The sequence below is a fragment of the Lissotriton helveticus genome, chromosome 12 (assembly GCF_964261635.1).
Source record: "Lissotriton helveticus chromosome 12, aLisHel1.1, whole genome shotgun sequence".
NCBI classification, from domain to species: Eukaryota; Metazoa; Chordata; class Amphibia; order Caudata; family Salamandridae; genus Lissotriton; species Lissotriton helveticus.
This window is the reverse complement of record NC_136073.1, coordinates 515,321,206-515,345,136: the sequence shown is the minus strand read 5'-3', so window position 1 is coordinate 515,345,136 and position 23,931 is coordinate 515,321,206.

Genomic DNA, 23,931 nt, shown 5'->3' with positions numbered 1-23,931 from the left:
TGGCGGCCAAAGTGGTACAAAAGGGGGTGGTGATGGACGGAGCATCTGAACCAATCAAACACTCACACCCAGTCAACAGATCTGGGTTTAATCCATCACCGTTCTTTAGCCCACTCTGCCACCCCAGTTCAGACATGGCCATATGCAAATCAGTCTGACCCTGTGCCTCTTGGGAACAGTCCAGCCCGAACGGCCAAGCCATGTCTTCCCTGGACCGGAAACAAGCTTCCGAGGACCGGTTTCTGGCATTCCAGCTGTCTTCAGACCGGCTTGCTTGAATCCAGTGGCAAAGTGAGCAAGGGACTCACATCTGAGCATACCCTGCCAACTTATGGTGGCCAAAGTGGTACAAAAGGGGGTGGTGAAGGACGGAGCATCTGAACCAATCAAACACTCACACCCAGTCAACAGATCTGGGTTTAATTCATCACCGTTCTTTAGCCCACTCTGCCACCCTAGTTCAGACATGGCCATATGCAAATCAGTCTGATCCTGTGCCTCATGGGAACAGTCCAGCCCGAACTGCCAAGCCAAGCCTTCGCTGGACCGGAAACAAGCTTCCGAGGACCGGTTTCTGGCATTTCAGCCACCTTCAGCCCGGCTTGCTTGAATCCAGTGGCTAAGTGAGCCAGGGACTCACATCTGAGCATACCCTGCCAACTTATGGCGGCCAAAGTGGTACAAAAGGGGGTGGTGATGGACGGAGCATCTGAACCAATCAAACACTCACACCCAGTCAACAGATCTGGGTTTAATCCATCACCGTTCTTTAGCCCACTCTGCCACCCCAGTTCAGACATGGCCATATGCAAATCAGTCTGACCCTGTGCCTCATGGGAACAGTCCAGCCCCAACTGCCAAGCCATGCCTTCCCTGGACTGGAAACAAGCTTCCGAGGACCAGTTTCTGGCATTTCAGCCGTCTTCAGCCCGGCTTGCTTGAATCCAGTGGCAAAGTGAGCAAGGAACTCACGTCTGAGCATACCCTGCCAACTTATGGCGGCCAAAGTTGTACAAAAGGGGGTGGTGATGGACGGAGCATCTGAACCAATCAAACACTCACACCCAGTCAACAGATCTGGGTTTAATTCATCACCATTCTTTAGCCCACTCTGCCACCCCAGTTCAGATATGGCCATATGCAAATCAGTCTGAGCCTGTGCCTCATGGGAACAGTCCAGCCCGAACTGCCAAGTCATGCCTTCCCTGGACCGGAAACAAGCTTCCGAGGACCGGTTTCTGGCATTTCAGCCGTCTTCAGCCCAGCTTGCTTGAATCCAGTGGCAAAGTGAGCAAGGGACTCACATCTGAGCATACCCTGCCAACTTATGGAGGCCAAAGTGGTACAAAAGGGGGTGGTGATGGATGAATGTATGACATTGTTCTGCATTCTGTCCATCAACTGTTGTTTTTGCATTTGTCACCCCGAGTGGGACGGGTATGCTCAGACGTGAGTCCCGTGCTCTCCACACTACCGGAGTCAAGCTATCCTGGCTGAAGACGGCTGATAGCCAGAAACCGGTCCTAGGATGCTTGATTCCGGTCCAAGGTAGACAAGGCTTGGCAGTTCGGGCTGGACTGTTCCTATGAGGCACAGGGTCAAGGCTGAATTGCATATGGCCATGTCTGAATTGGGGTGGTGTGATGAGCTAAAAAACGATGGATTTAGGCCCAGATCTCTGTACTGGGGTGAATGTATGACATTGTTCTGCATTCTGTCCATCAACTGTTGTTTTTGCATTTGTCACCCCGAGTGGGATGGGATGGGTATGTTCAGATGTGAGTCCCTTGCTCTCCACACCACTGGAGTCAAGCTATCCTGGCTGAAGACAGCTGATAACCAGAAACCGGTCCTAGGATGCTTGATTCCGTTCCAAGGAAGACATGGCTTGGCAGTTCGGGATGGACTGCTCCCATGAGGCACAGGGTCAAGGCTGATTTTCACATGGCCATGTCTGAATTGGGGTGGTGTGGTGAGCTAAAAAACGATGGATTTAGGCCCAGATCTCTGTACTGGGGTGAATGTATGACATTGTTCTGCATTCTGTCCATCAACTGTTGTTTTTGCATTTGTCACCCTGAGTGGGACGGGTATGCTCAGACGTGAGTCCCGTGCTCTCCACACCACTGGAGTCAAGTTATCCTGGCTGAAGACGGCTGATAGCCGGAAACCGGTCCTAGGATGCTTGATTCCGGTCCAAGGAAGACATGGCTTGGCAGTTCGGGCTGGACTGTTCCCATGAGGCACAGGGTCAAGGCTGATTTGCATATGGCCATGTCTGAATTGGGGTGGTGTGGTGAGCAAAAAAAACAATAGATTTAGGCCCAGATCTCTGGACTGGGGTGAATGTATGACATTGTTTTGCATTCTGTCCATCAACTGTTGTTTTTGCATTTGTCACCCCGAGTGGGGCGGGTATGCTCAGACGTGAGTCCCGTGCTCTCCACACCACTGGAGTCATGCTATCCTGGCTGAAGACGACTGATAGCCAGAAACCAGTCCTAGGATGCTTGATTCTGGTCCAAGGAAGACATGGCTTGGCAGTTCGGGCTGGACTGTTCCCATGAGGCACAGGGTCAAGGCTGATTTGCATATGGCCATGTCTGAATTGGGGTGGTGTGGTGAGCAAAAAAACAATGGATTTAGGCCCAGATCTCTGTACTGGGGTGAATGTATGACATTGTTCTGAATTCTGTCCATCAACTGTTGTTTTTGCAATTGTCACCCCGAGTGGGACGGGTATGCTCAGACTTGAGTCCCGTGCTCTCCACACCACTGGTTCAAGCTATCCTGGCTGAAGACGGCTGATAGCCAGAAACTGGTCCTAGGATGCTTGATTCCGGTCCAATGAAGACATGGCTTGGCAGTTCGGACTGGACTGTTCCCATGAGGCACAGGGTCAAGGCTGATTTGCATATGGCCATGTCTGAATTGGGGTGGTGTGGTGAGCAAAAAAACGATGGATTTAGGCCCAGATCTCTGTACTGGGGTGAATGTATGACATTGTTCTGCATTCTGTCCATCAACTGTTGTTTTTGCATTTGTCACCCTTATCTTATACTTCACGGAAAAGATTGCCACAATCAAAAGCAGAATTCCCTCCCGCATACCCCCCACCACCCTACTACCACCTTTAAAAACCGCCAGGAGGTGGACCAAATACCCCTGATGTCCTGGGATGAGCTCATCGCTCTATTAAAAAAGGTTGGTTCATGCTCCCCCACAGAATGCTGCCCATCCCACATCCTACAAGAAGTCTTTGCCACCTGCCCTAACCCCCCTCTTGCACTCCTCAACAACTCTTTCACACTAGGCTCAGTTCCCGACTCCTTTAAGATAGCTGAAGTCGTCCCTATTCTGAAAAAACCCAATGCTGACCTTTCTCTGATGAGCAATTTTCGCCCCATCTCGCTGCTCCCTTACCTTAGCAAGCTGCTTGAATCTCATGTCACCAATTTCCTTAGCTCTTTCATTGAACATTCCCAGTTCCTTGACTCCCAAAAAGCAGGGTTTAGGCCAGCACATTCTACTGAGCTAGTCATTCTCTCAGTCATGGATGAACTGAGGAGGGGGGCTTACCATAACATCAGTCAGGCCTTTGTGCTCCTGGATTTGTTGGCCGCCTTTGACACGGTCGACCATAACATGTGGATCGGCCGTGTCGGCGATGCCGGCATCCAGTTGTCCACTCTTAGGTAGATTTCCTCCTTCCTCAGTAACCGACACCAGGCCGTCCGCCTCTGCAACTTCTCTGCTGAGAAAGTTAGGCTGACCTGCGGTGTCCCCCAGGGATCCTCCCTGTCCCCCCTTCTTTTCAACCTGTACCTGACTCCCCTTATCCGGTCCCTGCGCGAAAGTAAGGTCGCTGCTTTTAACTACACAGACGACATCCAGCTGGTGTTTGACATTGACTCGTCAGACCACTCAGTCGACAACTTCCAGTCCGCCATGTGACTCATTAGTGACTGGATGCCGGCAAATCAATTAAAACTCAACCCCGATAAGACTGAGCTGATCCTGACTGGAGGCCCCTCCAACCGGTGGGAGACGGTGGCAGAGTCTCCATACCGCTTGCTGGCTGGAAATTGCTCGTAAGCTGCTGTGTAGACATAGCGATGCTGCTATACTAGTATTCTGTTTTAATACTGATTTTAAAAGTGATTGTGAATATTACTGTGTGTTTTAAAAATTGCCCAATAGAATTTCCGCATTGCCTTACACCTTCACTGCACCAAGCACTAGTGTCAGGGCTCCTTCCTTAGCGCAATCCAAGCGCTAGTTTCCGCCTACCACCTCCCGTTCTGGCAAGGGGGAAGCAGGCTTTAACACCACTTCCGGTCCCACTAGGAGCGGTTAGCGCTCTAGTGGTTGGACGCAGGGCTACTTAGGCGGAGCACCGGAGGAGCTCGCTGCGGTGGGAGACGGTGGCAGAGTCTCCATACCGCTTGCTGGCTGGAAATTGCTCGTAAGCTGCTGTGTAGACATAGCGATGCTGCTATACTAGTATTCTGTTTTAATACTGATTTTAAAAGTGATTGTGAATATTACTGTGTGTTTTAAAAATTGCCCGATAGAATTTCCGCATTGCCTTACACCTTCACTGCACCAAGCACTAGTGTCAGGGCTCCTTCCTTAGCGCAATCCAAGCGCTAGTTTCCGCCTACCACCTCCCGTTCTGGCAAGGGGGAAGCAGGCTTTAACACCACTTCCGGTCCCACTAGGAGCGGTTAGCGCTCTAGTGGTTGGACGCAGGGCTACTTAGGCGGAGCACCGGAGGAGCTCGCTGCGGTGGGAGACGGTGGCAGAGTCTCCATACCGCTTGCTGGCTGGAAATTGCTCGTAAGCTGCTGTGTAGACATAGCGATGCTGCTATACTAGTATTCTGTTTTAATACTGATTTTAAAAGTGATTGTGAATATTACTGTGTGTTTTAAAAATTGCCCGATAGAATTTCCGCATTGCCTTACACCTTCACTGCACCAAGCACTAGTGTCAGGGCTCCTTCCTTAGCGCAATCCAAGCGCTAGTTTCCGCCTACCACCTCCCGTTCTGGCAAGGGGGAAGCAGGCTTTAACACCACTTCCGGTCCCACTAGGAGCGGTTAGCGCTCTAGTGGTTGGACGCAGGGCTACTTAGCCCTCGCACCTCCCTGAGCGCGCAGCGACCGCGCGCAGCCCCGCCGAAGACCCCGCCAAAGAGCTGCCCGTCTGCGCCCGTCCGCGACTGGACGGGGCCAGGGGCCCGCCACTCTGCCCCTACATTATGGACACGGCTGCCCCCATTATAAGGTATTCAGCGCACACTCTCCTTGCCTTACAACCCCAGGACAAACATAGATGTACCAACAGATTGTCCATCTGCCCTGAAGGGCCGCTTTCCTGTTTACTATGTGCTTTCCAGGCTACTCACTGTAACATCATTATTGGGAAGCCTATCAATGATAAAGTCACTTTAGATGGCTGGAAATGCTTTTTACTTAATGTGAGGTCTCTCCCAAAGCATTACATGCAACTTTGGGACTGCATACATAGTATAAAGCCCGAGATCTGTTTCATAACTGAAACATGGCTCAAACCCCACACTATTCCAACTATCACCCTGGGAATACCCATGGGGTATAAAATTCTCCGTCAAGATCGACTGGAGAAAATAGGAGGCGGGATCGCCATTGTTTATAAAGACAGTCTGAACATTAGGATTTTAGAACAAGCAATGTTACCCACTATGGAAATAATTATTTTTCATTTAAAAATTAGCCCTAAGGTTCACTGGAAAGGAGCACTAGTGTATCGCCCGCCCGGATCTAATGCTGGGTTTTCCCTAGCTTTGACTGAATTTTTGGCCCCACACATGAAAACAAATGAAAATGTTATCCTACTGGGAGACTTTAATTTTCATATTGATGTTGCAGACCATCCTGACACTATCACATTTCTGGCTGATCTTGCCTTGTTGGGCCTTCATCTTCGTAATAATGGCCCCACTCATACAGGTGGCCATACTCTGGACCTAATTTTTACCACTCTCCCTAATGTCCATTGTCACCCTCCTAAATATATCTATTGGTCGGACCACAAAATGTTAGATTTCTCTTTCCTCCATCTACCTGAATCCACCAACCGCCCCATCATGCAAACTATCAAACGCAGGCCATGGCACAAAGTTACTCCAGATAGGTTTATTCAGGTCTGGAAACAGCCAGTCTTTACAGATTCTGATGACATTGAGACAGCTCTTAAAAAATTTGACTCCTCCCTGATGGAAACCAATAATGTTCTGGCTCCCCAGAAAGCAGTTAAACAACCTACCATAGCTAAAAGGGAAGCATGGTACACAGAGGCCCTTAAAATAGAAAAACAGGGATGCAGGAAGCTGGAGAAACTATGGAGACGTTCACATAAGGAGGAAGATAAAGTACGTTATCTAACAGCTATGAACATCTACTATAAAAATATTAAAAGAGCAAGGAAAGTCAGTCTTACCTCCCAAATAACTGAGGCAGGCAACTCCACTCGAGAGTTATTTAAAATCATACAGACTTTTACCAATCCTGCTATATGTGAGAGTCCAGATGCTTTTACTCAAGAACTCTGCAATAATATCTCCCAGTTCTTTGAAGAAAAAATCGAGGGGATATACAAGAAAATTATGAAAGTTACAGGTCCCTCTGAAATCCTGGCCCCTAGGATTCTCCCCCCAACAACCCCTGACAGAACGTTCCATGTAATTCCAGAAGTTACCTTAAAAGATCTAACTACCCTTATTGGTAACATGAAAACAGGCTCCCCCACTGACCTGATCCCTGCAAAAATGATTTCCCCCTTGGTGGAATCATTAGGCCCTACTATTCGGAAACTTATAAATCTTTCCTTTGCCGAGGGACAACTTCCACAACCTTGGAAAGAGGCGGTAGTGAACCCCATACGAAAAAACACCACTCTTCCCTGGTCAGAACTCTCTAACCTTCGCCCTATCTCCCTTCTCCCGTTCATTAGCAAGCTGGCTGAGAAACACGTCAATACCATCCTTTCCAAATTTATCGAGGCGACAGGGGGCCTGGACCAATCACAATCTGGGTTCAGGCCCAACCACAGCACTGAATCAGCCCTCCTATCTGTGACTGATAAGATCAAAATGTCACAGGATAGAGGAGGGTCTATGATATTAGTGCTGTTGGACCTGTCTGCGGCCTTCGATACCGTGTCCCATAATATTCTTCTCAGCCGCTTGCAGGGAGTGGGAATTGGAGGCTCAGCACTGTCTTGGCTGGAGAGTTTCCTTTCCGGGAGATCGCAATCTGTCAGCTTGGGCCCCTATTGTTCCACCTCGAAGGCGCTCACAAAGGGGGTGCCACAAGGCTCATGTCTCTGCCCTACATTGTTCAATGTATATGTGGCCCCCCTTGCTGAAATTGTGCGGAAGTATGGGTTCACACCAGTTTCTTACGCTGATGACACCCAGCTCCTCTACCCTTTCAGCTCCCTTGATCCTACGGTCAAGGCAAATTTTGCTGAGGGTATGAGGGCAGTGTCACATTGGATGGCCGCAAATTGCCTCCAATGTAACGTCACAAAGACTGAAGTTATGCTCTTCGGCAGAGCGAGTCTTCTCTGGTCCCCTGAATGGTGGCCGCTGGACTTGGGCCCAGTCCCTACACCTAAGCCTCATGTTAAAAATCTTGGGGTTAAGATTGACCAAAAACTAACGCTCAAGGAGCATACCAATCATATTGCAGGACTATGCTTTTATACCATTGGCCTCCTAAGACGAGTATTTCCTTATCTCCCTCATATTTACAGGAAGACACTCGTGCAGGCTCTGGTTACTAGCCGCCTAGACTACTGCAACGGCCTGCTGACGCTAGCAAACGCTGACGCAGTAGGTCGCTTGCAGGTGGTCCAGAACACGGCGGCTAGGCTGGTCATGGGTGCGCCAGCTAGGACTCCTTCTAAGCCTTTGTTGATGGAGCTACATTGGCTCCCGATACGGCAGCGTATCAGTTTTAAAATATGCTGTACGGTCCACAAATGCTTATATGGGGATGGCCCTAAATACCTCTCCCAATCTGTTGAACCATACCAACCTACCCGCTCACTTCGTTCAAGCAACCAAGCACTCCTGAAACCCCCTGCAACAAAAAGAGCGAGACAGGGAGACCGAGCATTTTCGTCGGTTGGGCCTGCCATATGGAATAAACTTCCCACAGAAATGAGGCTGAACATCAATCATCTGGCCTTTAGAAAGGCCCTGAAAACACTCCTCTTTCAGGAAGCATTTCAGTCCCATTAATATACCTGAAGATTACGACAATGTCCTGGCTAGCAAAGCGCGGAGATACCCTCATGGGATTGATTCCTGCGCGATATAAGAAATTAAAATAAAATAAAATAAACCCTTGGAATTCTAACTTCCTGGTCCCCCTCCTAGGCACTCCTCCCTGCCCTACAGAATCTGCAAAAAGCCTTGGGGTAATAATCTGCAAAGACCTATCCATGAAGCCCCAGATTAGCGCAGTGGTGTCATCCTGCTTTTTCCACCTCCGCAGAATTCGAAAGATCTCTAGATTCTTAACTACGGCGACCTTAACCCTTGCTCCACTGGCCCTGGTCATCTCCCACATTGATTATGCCAACTCACTTTACGTTGGCATCCCTGCCTACCAACTCCGCCGTCAGCAACTGGTTCAGAACCAGGCCACTAGGCTTATTTTCCACCAACCTAGACACCACCATGTCCGCCCCCTGCTTAAGAGTCTTCACTGGCTCCCGGTGGCCAAACACTGCGTATTCAAATTAGGCTGCATTACCTTCAAAGCATTGGCCGGCCTTGGCGCAGCTTTCATTTCCTCTTTCATCCACCGCGATCTCCCCTCTCGCGATCTTCGCTCCTCCCACTTGGCCTTGCTTACCACTCCCACCTTCAAACGTAAGAAACACAGTGGTCTTAGATTCTCTTTTCTTGCCCCCTTCTTTTGGAACTCACTCCCCCTCGAATTTAGATTAACTACATCCTATACCCACTCTGATTCCGTCTGAAAACTCTGCTGTTCCATCAGGCCTACCAGTAACGCAATGCCCTCCTTTCACTCCCCTGCTGCCCCCCGTTCACAGCACCAAGAAACCGTTTGGAGAAAGTGCGCTTTAAAAATAACTTTTACATAACTTTAACATAACAGAGAGCCTGCTGAGACAACACTAGTCACAAAGGGTGGAGTGGACATTGCAACCCTGGCTGTCTGGACAAGTAATCTGGAAAAATATAGACATGCTCCACATATAAATGGGGTGGAGTTTGAAGCTCTCTGGGTTACTGGTTCCAGAGTCATTATGGTGCCTGAGTAACTGGTGACCTCAGGCCAGTACATGCCTGGAGAGACTTAACAATCAGGCTAAGGTCCATCTAATGGTGAGGGTGTCTTTAGAAAGGAGAGGGGCTACTGGCCACAAACGGGCAATAGTATCTTCCACAATCCAAGTCCAATGTTTGCTTGGCAATCATTTGTACTTAGCATGGGCTGAGGTATTAAAAAAACATGTGCAGGCATTCTGAGAATACCTGAATAGGTGTGTGTGAAAACCAGAGTGCAGAGTAGAATCCAAGAATTTGAGCCTGATATTATGGACCAATCTTCCAAGAGAAAGTACAGGATGTCTGGGAAACCAGCTTCTATACAGACACCAGATATTTTGACTAAAAGTATGATAAGAACTCTACTGCATGCTGTATTGTATTGAGAATCTTTATTGATGTATGTTATTATGTCTATTTAGGGCGGTTTTGCCAAAAGGTGCATCACTTTTATGTTGCTCTAGTGCTTGGTTTACCTCTTATACTATTTAGGATGCTAACCACTGCGTAGATTGTCACTTTACTTCTAGTCCTGATGAATTGCTAACTGATCACTGGCATGACAAACAATGCAAGAAACATGTTGACCCTCATTTTTTGGCAACCACTGAACATTATGTCTGTGGTGTGCTAACTCTGATTTTAACCAGGACAAGTAGACTTGCTGATTAAAACTTATTTAGAGTACTGCTTATTCTCCTTTTAATTTTTCTTACACTATTCACACACACCTTACACTCATCTACACGCCACAGCCCCAAACTCGCACTTCACATTACAGCTTGGGAACAAAAGATCTCCGATAATGAGCCTGTCAGGCATTGCAGTGCCCACCTGACAAGGAGCAAGCCCTATGATGAAGCATGACACCTGCTGGGTGTGAGAGTGCCCTAGTTCGAAAACACCAGCCTGCACACCAGGTTCCCCAAGCAAGATATCTTTCCCAAAACTGTATCATGATTGGCACACCTTCAGCCACCATGTACGTCCCTAGTAAATGGTTCCCTGGTACTTAGGGCATAGGTACTGAAGAGGGCCCGCTGGGGCTGCAGCACAAATTGTGCCACCCCCAGAAATTCCTCACCAAGACTATGCAAATTGCAACTGTAGCCTGCATGTCTTGGTGCAGAGAAAACCAAAGATTCAACATGGCACACTGCCCTGTGCGCCATGCCTTCACCCACTGCATGTATTATAGATAAGTCACCCCCTACCCTGTTTCCCACAGTATTACTCCTAAATTCAGTATTTAAGTGGCATCCCTACAGCTGGAATTTCAATTCGATGCACAAAAAGACCGGCTGCACAAGAACTAAAGCCCTGTTGCAGAATAAAATTGATGCCAAACCCTGCTTGCTGCCTTCAGGACTTCGTCTATCGATGTGTGCTGTGTCATCCTAAACATGTGAAGCCTCCAAGAACCCTAGTGCTCCTCCAGACTTCTTAAAAGTACTAATAACCTCCCTTTGAGTGAAGGTATCACACCCCTGCACACTGCAGGCACCGATCCTCAGAAGTATGGTTTGTCAACTTGCTGCACTCCTGCGATCCCGAAGAAGTATCTACACTAAAGTCAGTACACCAGCTCTAGAGAGTCAGATCTGCCTTTCCACCAATCAAGGGATGTCTAGAGACTAGACCCTGCAATCCACTTCCTGGCAGTCTCGGAATCATCTCTCCAAGTTGCCTGCTCTTAGCCATGTTGACCATGATGCAAGACGCCCGGCTGTCCTATCTACTCAACACCCGGCCCCATCGCCCCCAATAAAGATGGAACAACTGTGCTCCAGTGTCCCCGAGACCCTGGCAACCTCTCCCATCTGTTCAGTGTGTTTTTTAAGTGGAGTCCTTCGTATTGGCGCACCAGCCACCATCACATTCATCACACCACTACCAGCCGAATCCGGGACGCTCCCAAACATCTGCTGCTGAAACATTCAACCTGGTCCTTTTATTGACCTACAATGTGAAGGTGAACTTCTAGAAAGCATTGCTTGATTTTCCATGCATTTTAACACTTTTTCCTATTGATTTCAATTGTGTGTAATTGCACACAAGAGTGACATATTTTCGGAACTTTGAAAAATAGTAACTTCTAAAGTTCTTACTATAAATCTAAGTTTTTGTTCCTAAAAATTACTTAAAAAGATAATATGTTTGTTACTTAGTCTCTAATGTATTCTTGAGTGTATATCTCACTTATTGCCTCTGTGAGAACAACAAATGGTTAGCACTACCCTCTAATAAGCCTAACTGTTCGCCCACACTACCACGATAATTAGAATGTTATGCTTTTACCTCTGAATACCGATTAGGGATCCACTAAGCTCTCTGCAGAGTGTACTTCATTCTAGTAGACTATATAGAGAGGCGGCTTCCTACAAAGTCCCACTGCGGGAGGGGGGCGGATGGGGGGGGGGTGCGGGGGGGGGTTATAAACATCTCAGTGATACTCAACAAATTGCTGCTACAGCAAATGTTGACAAGGCAGGGGAATTGGCAGCAGTCCAAGAATGTTGGCCTGGATGCAGACAAACAGTGCGCTGCTTGAGGCAGGTGAGATGGGGGCACTAGCATGTCTGAGCTCTTCTGGGGTAATTAAGTGCTGCCTTGGTTGTTCGTGTTGTGCACAAGGATTGGAGAGGAGGATGGCATTAGCACTGAAAGTGTCACGGGTGAGTTGTTGGATGCAAATTGGAGAGGTTTGAAGTTATTAGAGTACCAAGTGATTTCAAATGAGGTTGAAAACATTGTAGTTAAAAGGTGAAATATTGACAGACGCTAAGAACTGTTACATTTATTTCCAATACCAATTTAAACCTTGCAAAGAAAGGAATTGTGTGAAATTTTGTGAACTAGAGTTCAGAGCTACTGAAGCAATAATTGACAATCTTTCATTGAACTGAATTGGTTTTGGAACGTAAGAGTTAGCAAAACTCATTCTAACTTTTATGAGCTGTCCTTCTCAGGAATTATTACCCTCGCGGGAATAGCAGTAGAAACTACTGCAGCCGTGTGTAATAAAGATTTTGAAATATAAGTAATAAAATGTTCTTTTTGACTGTGTTACAGAACATATTGTGTCTTTATTATTTGATTGACGAGTACCGTATATGATTTCAACACTGGCTTGATCGTTCTGGTATTGTTCATATTTTTTTTAGCCGGTGCATGTTATCATAACGAGATTATATGTGGGAAATTGCTTTAGTAAAAATTTTCAAACCATTTACTGCTCTTGAATGTTTCTTTTTTTCATCAATGGAATTCAATTGTAATTATAGGATCTGCATTGCAGCATGTTATGGAGGGCCCAGTGCACAGAACATATGCAGTGGCAGAGGACAGAGTAAATCACAACCAAAAAAAGAAAGTATTTTCAACTAATTGTGATTTTCTCTAGTGCAAGAGTGACCCCACAGAGCGCACAAGAGTCTCTGCCTCAAGTGACAGTGGATTGTGAAGGCAACACTAAAAACCAGAACATTCGCATCTCTGATGTGGGTGAAGATGGTTACCTCAATGACTACTACTGCTGTTAAGGCTTTCATGAACCCACATAGGTAGGTGCACATCTGCGTGTCATCCACATGTGGCATTATAATTAGTCGATCCCAATCAGAACCACGTCTAGTCTACAAATCCTATCATTTTCCCCATCTACTACTACCAGGGTCTCCAAGTAAAGAGTACAAATACGCGTTTATGTGAGAACTTGTTTGTTAAAAGTTTATAGTTTACATAACACAGAATACCCATGCTTCCCTGCACTTTTGCTAAAGATATTGGGGCAGATTTACAAGCCCCTTGCGTTGTTTTTGCGCCGCAGTTACGTCACTGTTTGTGACGCAGCAGCAGCGTAAAAATGTGGCCCATTTACAACGTGATGCATCCAGGGAGGTGTGTCACGTTGTAACGCCCTGCGTCACAATATATCTGCATTAGGTATAATGTATGCAGGGTGGGCGTTCCAACGCAAAAAAGCCTTGTAGAAGTGACACAGTGAAATCTACAAGATTTCACTGCACCACTTCTAGGATGCCACTGTGTCAAATTCTTACGCCTGCTTGAAGCAGGCGTAAGGAGTGACTCAGCACAATGAGGATAGGCCTCCCCCTGCATTTCTGGAGTAGCGTTGTGCTAGCGGCACGACTCCAGCAATGCGCGACTTTTGCGTCAACTGATGCGTCAGAATTTCTGATGCGTTTGTAAATACTTGTGACATGGTGCGCCATATTGTAAATATGGCGCATCCATAGTGGCGCAAGGGTTTCTTAAAGGGGTGCCGGGAAAGTGATACATCTTCACAGAAGCGTCACTTTCTTGTAAATCTGACCCAAAGTTAGCAGAAAAAGGATCTGTTGTAGATACATGGGTTCGGGAAAGTATACTATCTAGAAACGGTCAAGTTGAAGGCTTTGTTTCTATGCACAATTGTCTAGAATAATTGTAAAAGACATAATGCAGTGAGTGCCTGTGACATACAGCTGAACGTCCGGAGAGGTGCTGGTATTATTGATATAACGGCAGCACAATGGGAAAATGTTATCACACATGAAATGATCTTTAATAATATTAATACAAGAACATTCTGATGAATAATCAGCTGATCTACTATGTTTACCAAGGTATGGCATGCGGCCTTTCTTAAAATTGGTCTTCCTTCTTAGCACTGCATTGCCAACCCCAAATTGGCAGATGACTGCTTGGAACAAGAGAACATGGCGGACAAACAGGAAGTTGAGATCAGTCTGCACTTATGAATGAAAAGAGTTCATAGATTCTAAACTACAGAAACTAACTCAATGCATTTTTTATTTTACTGCATATTGCAACGCAAAAATATTCAATGTTGTGAGTCGGCCGTTCTTCCAGTATAGTGCACTTCAATTTAGACTAGCGCCTATATGACAATCTCTTGTTTTATCAGTGGAAGGGTTAGAGATATGTCTTGGAGCGGGGGAGTGCATAATGTGTTTCTAATTATTTGGGTGATTTTATTGCATCGGTTTTCACCAGATGGTTAAACGTTTCTGTTCATTTTATCCCTTTAAATGACAGTTTTACCAATCTGACCTTCCAAAGTATTCACTATATTCGAATGCAATATTTTTCAAGTTATATTTGTAGTAGCTTTGTAATTTAGGAGTGCCAACATTCAAACTATTTAAACAAGTTTAGAGTTATATATTGAGGGGAAGGGATTCAGTCCACATACTTCATTCATATTAGGATGGGATTGGAGCACACTTACCTGACTAATATACACTGCACAATCTTTCCTTCTACCAGTCATATGCATAATAAATTAATTAAAAACAAATCCTGTTTGCTAGTGACTGTAATCCAAAATCCAGAGTGATCAGAACAGAATAATTAAGTTAATGTTTGTCTGAAACGTCAGATAGAAGTGATCTGTTCAGTTCATCACTATATTCTCCATTCTGGGGGTATGCTGCAGACCACATGCCACAGATTTGCAAAGATTTTGTGTTGGGGTTTGGGTGACTGTTTCTAAGCAACCCATGTGCAAAATTATTTTTCGTAATTACAAAGACATGCAAGTGTGTGGATTTGCTTTGCTTTGTAAAAAAAAAAGTAACTCAATGCCGAAATCATGCTGTCTTGCATTACATTGTGTCAGGGAGGTATTCCATGAGTGGCGCATGGGTATTCCTGTGCATCCACCAATGGATTTTGATGCAAAACCATGTCTACAAAGAGTTCTATCAATTCAAAAGAGTATGCATTACCTTTATCCTCTAGTGAGGTCATGCTCTTCCACTACTTGACTCTGTTTCTGTAGCCTATGTAGCTATTCAAAATGGGTTTTCCTGAATGTTGAGACCTGAGCAACATGCCTGATGCCCGGTGGAGTTGCTAGACAGCTAATGAGGAGATTGGCCCTGGTTTCCCCCTTGACCGTCACCTACCCAGCCGGACACTGGGCACAGTTATTCCTCGTCTCCCTGCTATGGCTCCTTCCTCCCCTCCTTTCCCACAAATTCTCGCCATCTCGTTGTTTGTTTACTGTACCTTACTACGCTACAGATGTAACTTGTAATGCAATGTTCCTTTGGTTTAGCGCTCTGATACCTCTGGGTCTAGCCAGCGCTATATAAACCTTTTTAGATGTACCTTGTAATGCAACGATCCTCCAGTGAAGCGCTTTGATACCTCCGGGTCAAGCCAGCGCTATATAAACTACTCAATTCAAACAACCTCAAAACTGGTTTTCCTGAAAGTTGAGACTTGAGTAACATGGCTGACGCCTGGTGGAGCTGCTAGACAGCTAATGAGGCGATTGGCCTGGGTTTCCCCCATGACCGTCACCTACCCAGCCGGACCTTGGGCACAGTTCCTCCTCGTCTCCCCACTATTACTCCTTCCTCCACTCCTTCCTACTAATTCTTGTAACTTTGTTCATATGTACTGGACCTTACTATGCTCTTGTAACTGATGTAACTTTTAACACAACAATCCTAAATGTAAAGCGCTCTGATACCCTGTTGGGTCAAGTTCACGCTATATAAAACTTTATTAATTGTTTTTTAAAATAAAAGAAGTAGAAGATCAGCCGGTATATCTATATGTCCAAAGGTTGAAGACGGAGTCTCCCACTTTTGGAACTAGGGCCCTCACACTCCCAGCATGCTGATGGGCACCCTTGATCGGAGATCTTTTGTTCTCAAGCTGCAATGTGAACTGCAAGTGTAGGGCCCTGTAGTGTAGATGAGTGTAAGGAGTGTGTGCCTAATGTAAGAAAAATCAAAAGGAGACTTAGTAGTACTATAAACCATTAGTCTGTATACACTGACCTATATTTTGTACATTCCTCTACAAATGGCCCTTTTCCATTCTGAACACTTTACCACCCACAAACCAGTACCCATACATTGACAGGAGCCAGTTGTCTAGTTTATCACACATTATAACATCTGTTCCCATGATCACCAGGGAACTCTGTTGTGGTCCCACCTACATGCAAGTTGTGAGGCTACTAGAATCTGACCCCACATTCTGTCTCCCTTTTAATGGCCTCTACAATGGTGTCCTAACCTTTTATAACACGATGATGAGTGTGGCTATGGTCCTCAGGAAGCACATCTATCTAGGTGCCCTTACTATCCGTTGCCAGTGCATGCTCAAACATGGTGCCCATGTTTGCTGTGGCCGGACTACCAGCCTCTGGATATGTGGAAGCGTGGAGACATGCCCGCACATCCCCTTCCCCACCTGTCTCTACTCAACCACCAGCCACGCCCACTATGGTGTGCCTGACGCGTCCGCCTTTTACTGGTAGGCAGGTCTCCTTGCCTGCCGTTTTTTTATGCGTGCGAGTACTTAACCTTGCTTCCCACTAGACTGTTCACTTTACCAAACTGGTAGAGTGAGGGTAGGTCATCTGGCCATTGAGCCACTTCAAAACTGTAAGTAAACCGCTTCTGCGGTGATGCTTGGGAGATTCTTCTTCATCCTAATGCTAGAGCACTACAATTTCTGCTGCACTATTGAATGAAATAATACTTCTGCATTATACTTTTGATTACCCTTTTCCCCATACTAGAACGCTGCAAATTACTGTTCCCTCTGCCTGCATTTGATGTAGTTGGTTAACAACCCCAAATGGATGAGTCTTGAAACGTACTTCCTGTCATGGTGTTTGATAAGCCACCCTGCCTGCTTACGCCTCTAGATGTGCCACCTGCCTGCCACTCTTTTTCGCCTTTTCAACTGCGCGTGACACACATCTTTTGACTAATAGTATGGTAAGAACTCTACTGCATGCTGCATGGTATTGAGGATTTTTATTGATGTATGTTATTATGTCTTTTTAGGTCAGTATTACCACACGGGTACATCATTTTTAGGTTGCTCTAATGCTTGTTTACCTCTCATACTATTTAGGACACCAATCACTGTGTAGATAGTCACTTTACTTCCAGTCCTGATGAATTGCTAACTGATCAATGGTGTGACAAACAGAGCAAAACATGTTGACCCTCATTTTTTAACAACCACTGAACATTATGTGGGTGGTGTGCTAACTCTGATTATAGCCAGGACAAGTAGACTCACCAATTAAAACTTTTTTAGAGTACTATTTAGTTTCCTTTAAATTTTTCTTACACTATTCACACACTCCTTACACTCATCTACACTCCACGCCCCTACACTCACACCTCACATTATGGCTTGGAAACAAATGATCTCCGATGAAGAGCCCCTCATTGCATCGCTGGCCTGACGTGGAGAAAGCCCTATGATCAAGCATGACACCCTGCTGGGTGTGTGAGGGCCCTAATTCCAAAAGTGAGAGACTCCATAGCCAACCTGTGGACAGATAGATATGCCAACCGACCCTCTACTTCTATCCTTTAGGAACTGCATACACTTTTGAATTGATATGTTCTATGGGCTTGTATGATGGACCTATAAACACCCTGAGTCCCATTCTTTTTGTTGATATACAAAGAGATTTAGCCCTGGGTAGGCACCAACATGGTCACCTCCCTGAATCTGGCGTAAAGAGGAGAAATATTTTTATTTCTAGTGGTTCTTTCCTCTCTGCTTGTGTGGTGCATTTTGTAGCACTAATAAAAATAGGAAACAACTTTTAAGGATAGTTTTTGTGCAGCAAGTGTCCCATTTCTTCACAAAAACTATTCTTACCATAATACAGGCAAACCTTGCACTATGGGGCAAGTGTACCTGTGTTGGGTCTAAGCAGTCCAAAGTGCACCAGCACAGGAAACGAGTGCCATTTCTTTGAAAATATGGTACAGTTCTGCTCTCTCCCTTTCACATAACATAGCACAGCAACTTTACTTGCTGCTCTGTGTTGCAGGAAAGTTGTGTAAATAAGTCCAATCTGTCTATAAATATAGTGTTAAATCACTGTCCCAGAATTAATCTAGACATACTATTTAGTAAATTCCAACAAAAAAATTATGCCATAAATTAACTTTATCCTACAACGTTTATTTCAGTAATCAGAAATTAACTACATTTTATTTTAGCTTTGTGACATTGAGATATGGGATATTGCGTGGTTAATCAAACCACAATGACCAATTGCAATGGTTATCCTGCGTGTGGTCTTTTTCACTCTTTCACGTTCATCCTTGAAGCCCAGTTGCACCTGGTTCATGATCACAGTCCTGAGAAAAATATCTCTTCCTCCAAACATAAATAATTGTAAATAATTGTACAGAAGAGCCAAGAAATTGACATGAGGGTGGCCTGTGGGCCTTGCTTAGACTCATTCTAGTGAATACAGAGGAGGAAAAGACCCAGAGAATCCTCTGCCCAGGGTGACCTCTTCAAAAAGTGGTGGTAGAGCATGCTGCAATACCTTAGCACCATACTGAGAAGACCTGCTAAGTTTGCAGTGGTGTTAGTTTGTGAGAAAGGGAAGCTTAGCCTCAAACCGGCCTGCAACCATTTTGAATTTTAAGACACAAACCCCATTGAGAGAAAATTGATGTTACATGTAATGAACATTTGTAATCTGTCTTTGGGAAAATAATGTAAGTTGATTTGAAGTCCCCAAAGCAGCCGCAGCTACTGCAGACAAGAGTGGTGGGGCAGTGGGGCCAGCTGTGGGGATGATTTCAAGAGCTGAGCGCAACGGAAAATTAAATAAATAATTATTTTCCCCTTGTGGTTGTCTCTCTAAATCCCCCCCAGCCGGCCCCACGGCCCCACCTCTCTCACCTCCAGTGGCCGCAGCTGCCCCAAAGGTATGCTCCATCCCCTTTCTTTAACCCCATTTTGTTCACTGGCATTTTAGAAATTGCTGAATCACAAAAGAAGTGCATGCCTTCCTGATTCTGCAACGCAACTTCTACTGCCTGCCAAGGCAATATTTGATCCTGCTTCTCAATTGATTCTCTGTATCTAACATTTAAGAATTTGCAATAGCATTTTCTGACTTCGTCAATAACAAGGGTATTCGGTTCTATCTCTGCAGGGCAATTTATCTGGACTGCCTCAGGGAACTTTGCGCAAGGAATCAGCAAGAACCTAACTTAAAGGAAGGTACTGACCACAGACTACTCTTAATCTAGTGGATTGATTAGTTAAAATCCAGTCAGGAAAAACTGTGAGTATAGACTGCTAAAAAAAAGCCTGTAAATTCAAAGTTATATTCTTGACCTCGGATAATTTGCTGCTGACTGTTGAGGTGTCTTGAGGTTGGGAGTTAACCAACCATTATATCAAGAGGGATGCGGGATGAGGGACTCACCATGAAATGTATCTGAATAATGCTAAAACTTTAAACACTCCTTGGAAATTATATTTAGTGTTCCGACAAGAAGAGTAGTATGTAAAACATCAAAATAACTGACCACCCGTTTCCTTTTTGGAATGGAGCTCCTGTGGGATTTCTCTGTCGCCAATAAGTCCTTCAGGTGTGCCAGCGACTTCCAGCGGATGTTTTCTGCTATATGCAATCCCGAATGGGCAGGATATACCATGGCTGCAATCTGAGGATGATTCTCTCCTCGAGCAGCATTAAACTCTTCCCAAACTGACTATTTGGAGTTACAAACCTCCTCACATTGACATTTGACAATGTGATTTGTGTGAGGAGCCTTTTTTGTTTTTTTTACTCTTATTTTAACTAGAAGGAAGTGCCCCAGAGTCTCCAACTTTATGTTCCTGCCCAGCAGGCTCCTCCCTGTGCTCTGTCCATCTCTGGTCACTTTTCATTCGGAGTTGAGGCTGGAAGAATCACTCTTTGTGTCTGCTGCATATCCCATTGAATTTAAGGAATTGAGATTTCACAAGTAAGTTGAAAAACTGTTGTTTATTTGATTGGGACCATGTACCTGTATTGTTGTGGGTGGCCTGTTTCAGTAGGGGCCTGGTGATTTATTTTCATTTTATTTTTCTTCTTTTGTAAAGGAAAAATGTTTTACAGCTTACTCCATTTTCTGAATGTTTAAATACATTTGAAATATTGATTGAATTCACTGTGTAGCCTTGTCAGCCAATTGGATTTCCAGCCAGCAGGCCCAGTGCTAGTCATCGGTGCATGAAACAACATTTTCTGCAGTGTTAACAGCATTTAGGCTTTGGATGGATTTTGATTGAAATACAAAATGTGCATTGTAGTGGTATTTCATGTTTCTTCTCATGCAAACAGTGTATAGGGCTAGGTGCGATAATGCCTTTGAAGGATGTGTGTTTTAAACATTTTTGATAGCCCAAGAAGTTTTTGTTTTTGGCACTGCTGAATAAATTATGTTTTCTCTGTTTTACCATGCCTCCTTTGTCAAGCCAGTGTGTGTGATTGTGTGTTTGCCATTGGCCAACATTTGCCTTTGTTTCAGATGCATGTGGCCACTGACCAGGGGCCATTTTGTATAGCCAGTAGACTGTCCCTAGGCCTGCATCTTCTGTTTGTTTTACAGGCCACCTGCCTCTTTTTGTTGTGGCTTAAGAGTTACCATGTTGCAGGTGGCCATTTTGTGTATGCAGCCATTGTGCTTTTTCCATGGTCTCACATGCTTCCTTTGTTTTTGGCTTCCAGTTTCTTGTTGTGACCAAGTGGCTGGTGGCCAGTTTTTGTAGGTAGCCAGTGTGCTCTTGCTATAGGCCTCCATGAGTTCTTTGTTCTAGGCCTTCTGCCTTGTGTTGTGACCAATATGGGTGGCATCCATTTTGTGGATCCAGCCAGTCTGATTTTCCTATAGACCTGCATGTCGTCTTCTTGTTCTAATTGAATGCCATCCTGTTCAGTGTTGTTGATGACAATGTGGCACTGGTTGGCAGCCATTTTGTGCGTCCAACCAAATTCAGCCCATTTTGCCATAGGCTGCATGGATGGTTGAGCAATGAGATAGCAGTTCAATAATAACTTTTTATTATATCTTTGAGGACAACTTCACTTATGTTTAATTATTAAAAAATCAATTTTTTAAGTAATTGGTAAATATATTTTTTGTTTAATAATTGCAAAAAAATTGTATATACCATTTCCCACAATATCTTGCATCAAATAAATCAACCCCATTTCTGCTATAGGTGCACGACAGCATTCATTGTCTAGGGATTATTCCTTCCATTGTCATTTGTCGGGTGCACCTCCCTCAGTGCCACATCACACGTCTAGTGACGTGACATAATGTGCTGCATATAAAGCAAACAGTTTCATCTGTATGTTGTTGTTGTTTTTGCTCTCTCTTATTCTTCCTGATTGGTCAGTCACCATGAAAGTATATGTTGGTGTGGTTTTTCATTTTATGAATAAGTAGATATATTATATTGTTAAATAAGGGAATAACAGCAGTGACCACACTAAATGATATTTTTTGGTTTGTGCTTTTAACTGAACAGCAACAATGTCCCGTTTCACTGCTGTCCTTTGTGTTTCTTTTCTTTTAGGTGTAAGACAAGAAGACCCAAGAGACAACAACACATCACTCACAGTACTGCCAGAAAGAAAGTCTGTGCACGGCGTGGGCATGACGCGTGAATGACCCACACATCAGACATCTCTTGAACTTGTGAAGCTAAGTGCCACTGCTAACTGACAGCTTCAAGATGGCCCCAAAGAAAGGTGCCACTGCTAAGCCTAAAACTGCTACCAATAAATTAGCCAGTCAGAAGAAGAAATAGCTTACCACCACCACTGGTATGTCACCCCAGATGTTTTTTGGAAAATGAAAAACTGTTCCTGCCGCACCAGCCTCGGGGAGCAAGCTGGGATCAGCACTCCCAAATCAGTAGACCCACCCCACTCTAGGTCCTAGCCCATGTCTATCACAGCGACAGCCAGTCGACGAACAGTGATGTTGACATTGACTTATCTCTATCGCAAAGTAGTACTCAATCATTGCAGGAAACTCAGAGAAGTGGACAACAACAAAAAGACAGCCACAACCACCAATAGTAGTTCCTCCCGAGGTAGGAGCAGTTCAAGAGATTGAGCTTCATGTTGAGGTAGTAGAGAAATCTGCTCCAGAAGATCCATTGCCTTCTAGATGCAAGGGTGCAAAGAGATATTGTGTCCTCCAAACATTACATCTGTGCTTTAATTCTTGTTCCAATGTACTAGCCATTACTGTCCACTTTCATTCCTTTTTCAGATGGGGATGTTAGCAAAAACAAAATATGGATGTCGTGATTCCTCAGGTCCCCTCTGTCTCCAGAGGAAACAGAGCAATTCATACATGAAAAACCCACCCCTTTCCCGTGCCAACCATCACCACCTCTGTGTAATGTATGTTATTTTTGATATCTATACTTCTGATGATTATGTTTATAGTGTAATATTTGTGTTGAATCACGTATAGGATATAGTCAAGGTGTTTTGGTATATTTGTTATCATTCATTTCTATGTAAAAGAAGCGCAGTACAAAGACATTCTTTTGCTTATTGAAATGCTGTTTAAATACACTGAATACAGCCGTCATAAAATCAGGAGGAAGACAGCGTTTTACCGCGTTTCACCGTCCCCGTCAGGAAAGCATTGTTTAAAACAAAGAAGGCAGTGCCACATCTCACGTCACGTTGGACGCGATTCCTATGTGGCAGCTATTTTTGGTGTAGCACTTCCAAGTTCCAGAATTTGCTTGTCCTTTCTCGCTTTCATGGAAGGTCCTCTCTTCGATCACTCACCTGAGATCCAACACAGCAGGGCTCCAGATGTCAATCTTCGCCTGGACTCCCTTAACGACTTCGGGGGAGACTTCTTCTTCAGAAACATCACCTGAAAAGATGAAAGAAAGAGAAAGTTAAAACAACTTCTGTTATATAAAGGCGCCCATCGCAAGACAGTCTTTTGCATTAACGAGAGGGGGATTACAAGAGACAATTTTTAGACAGTTTTTTCTTTGATAAGAAAAACCTATAATGTCAATAAACTCTGTGTGAATGACTTTAAGGACAACAACAAGACAGTGTTGTTTAACATTCCGCAAATATAAATTGTTCTTTGTTTTGTGTTGTGCATTTCCTTTTTTTCTTATTTCTAGTAATGAAAAAAGATGAAACATGTTTGGGGGAATAACAAATGTAAGTACCATTAAGAATGGAATGTTTTAACGAAATACTAAGTCAATATTGTGGTATTGAAAACTGAGTAAGAGCGTTCAAGGGTGGTTATATAATTTCTTCCTATTTAAAGAGAAGAAGGCGTGAAGCCCAACCTTGAACAATTGGCACAAATTGTCTCGAATAGAATCATCACAGGACATGCCTCATCACAAGAAGTACTAGGACGCTTTTCACATGTACTTAGGTTCGCAGGTAGGAAACCTCATATAAAATAATTAGTAAAAGTAAAAGACGTAAGATAGTGCTTCCTCAAGCATCTGACAACTGCTATTAAGTTAGTGTTGTATTGTTGCTTCGCAGGTCGGCAACAAGAGCCCACCAGCGTCCTGTATCTGGTCCTCCTCCTTAATACCTATTGTTTAACTTGCGGTGAGTTTATAATCCACTTATAGTAGGTTAGAGGGAAGTTGGTCCATTACGTCTCTGCGAAACCAGCAGTGCACCAAACAGGTAAGAGTGTATTGTTACCTTGACAATGGATAGCTGAGCAAGGCAGTGAGCTAGAAAAATAACAG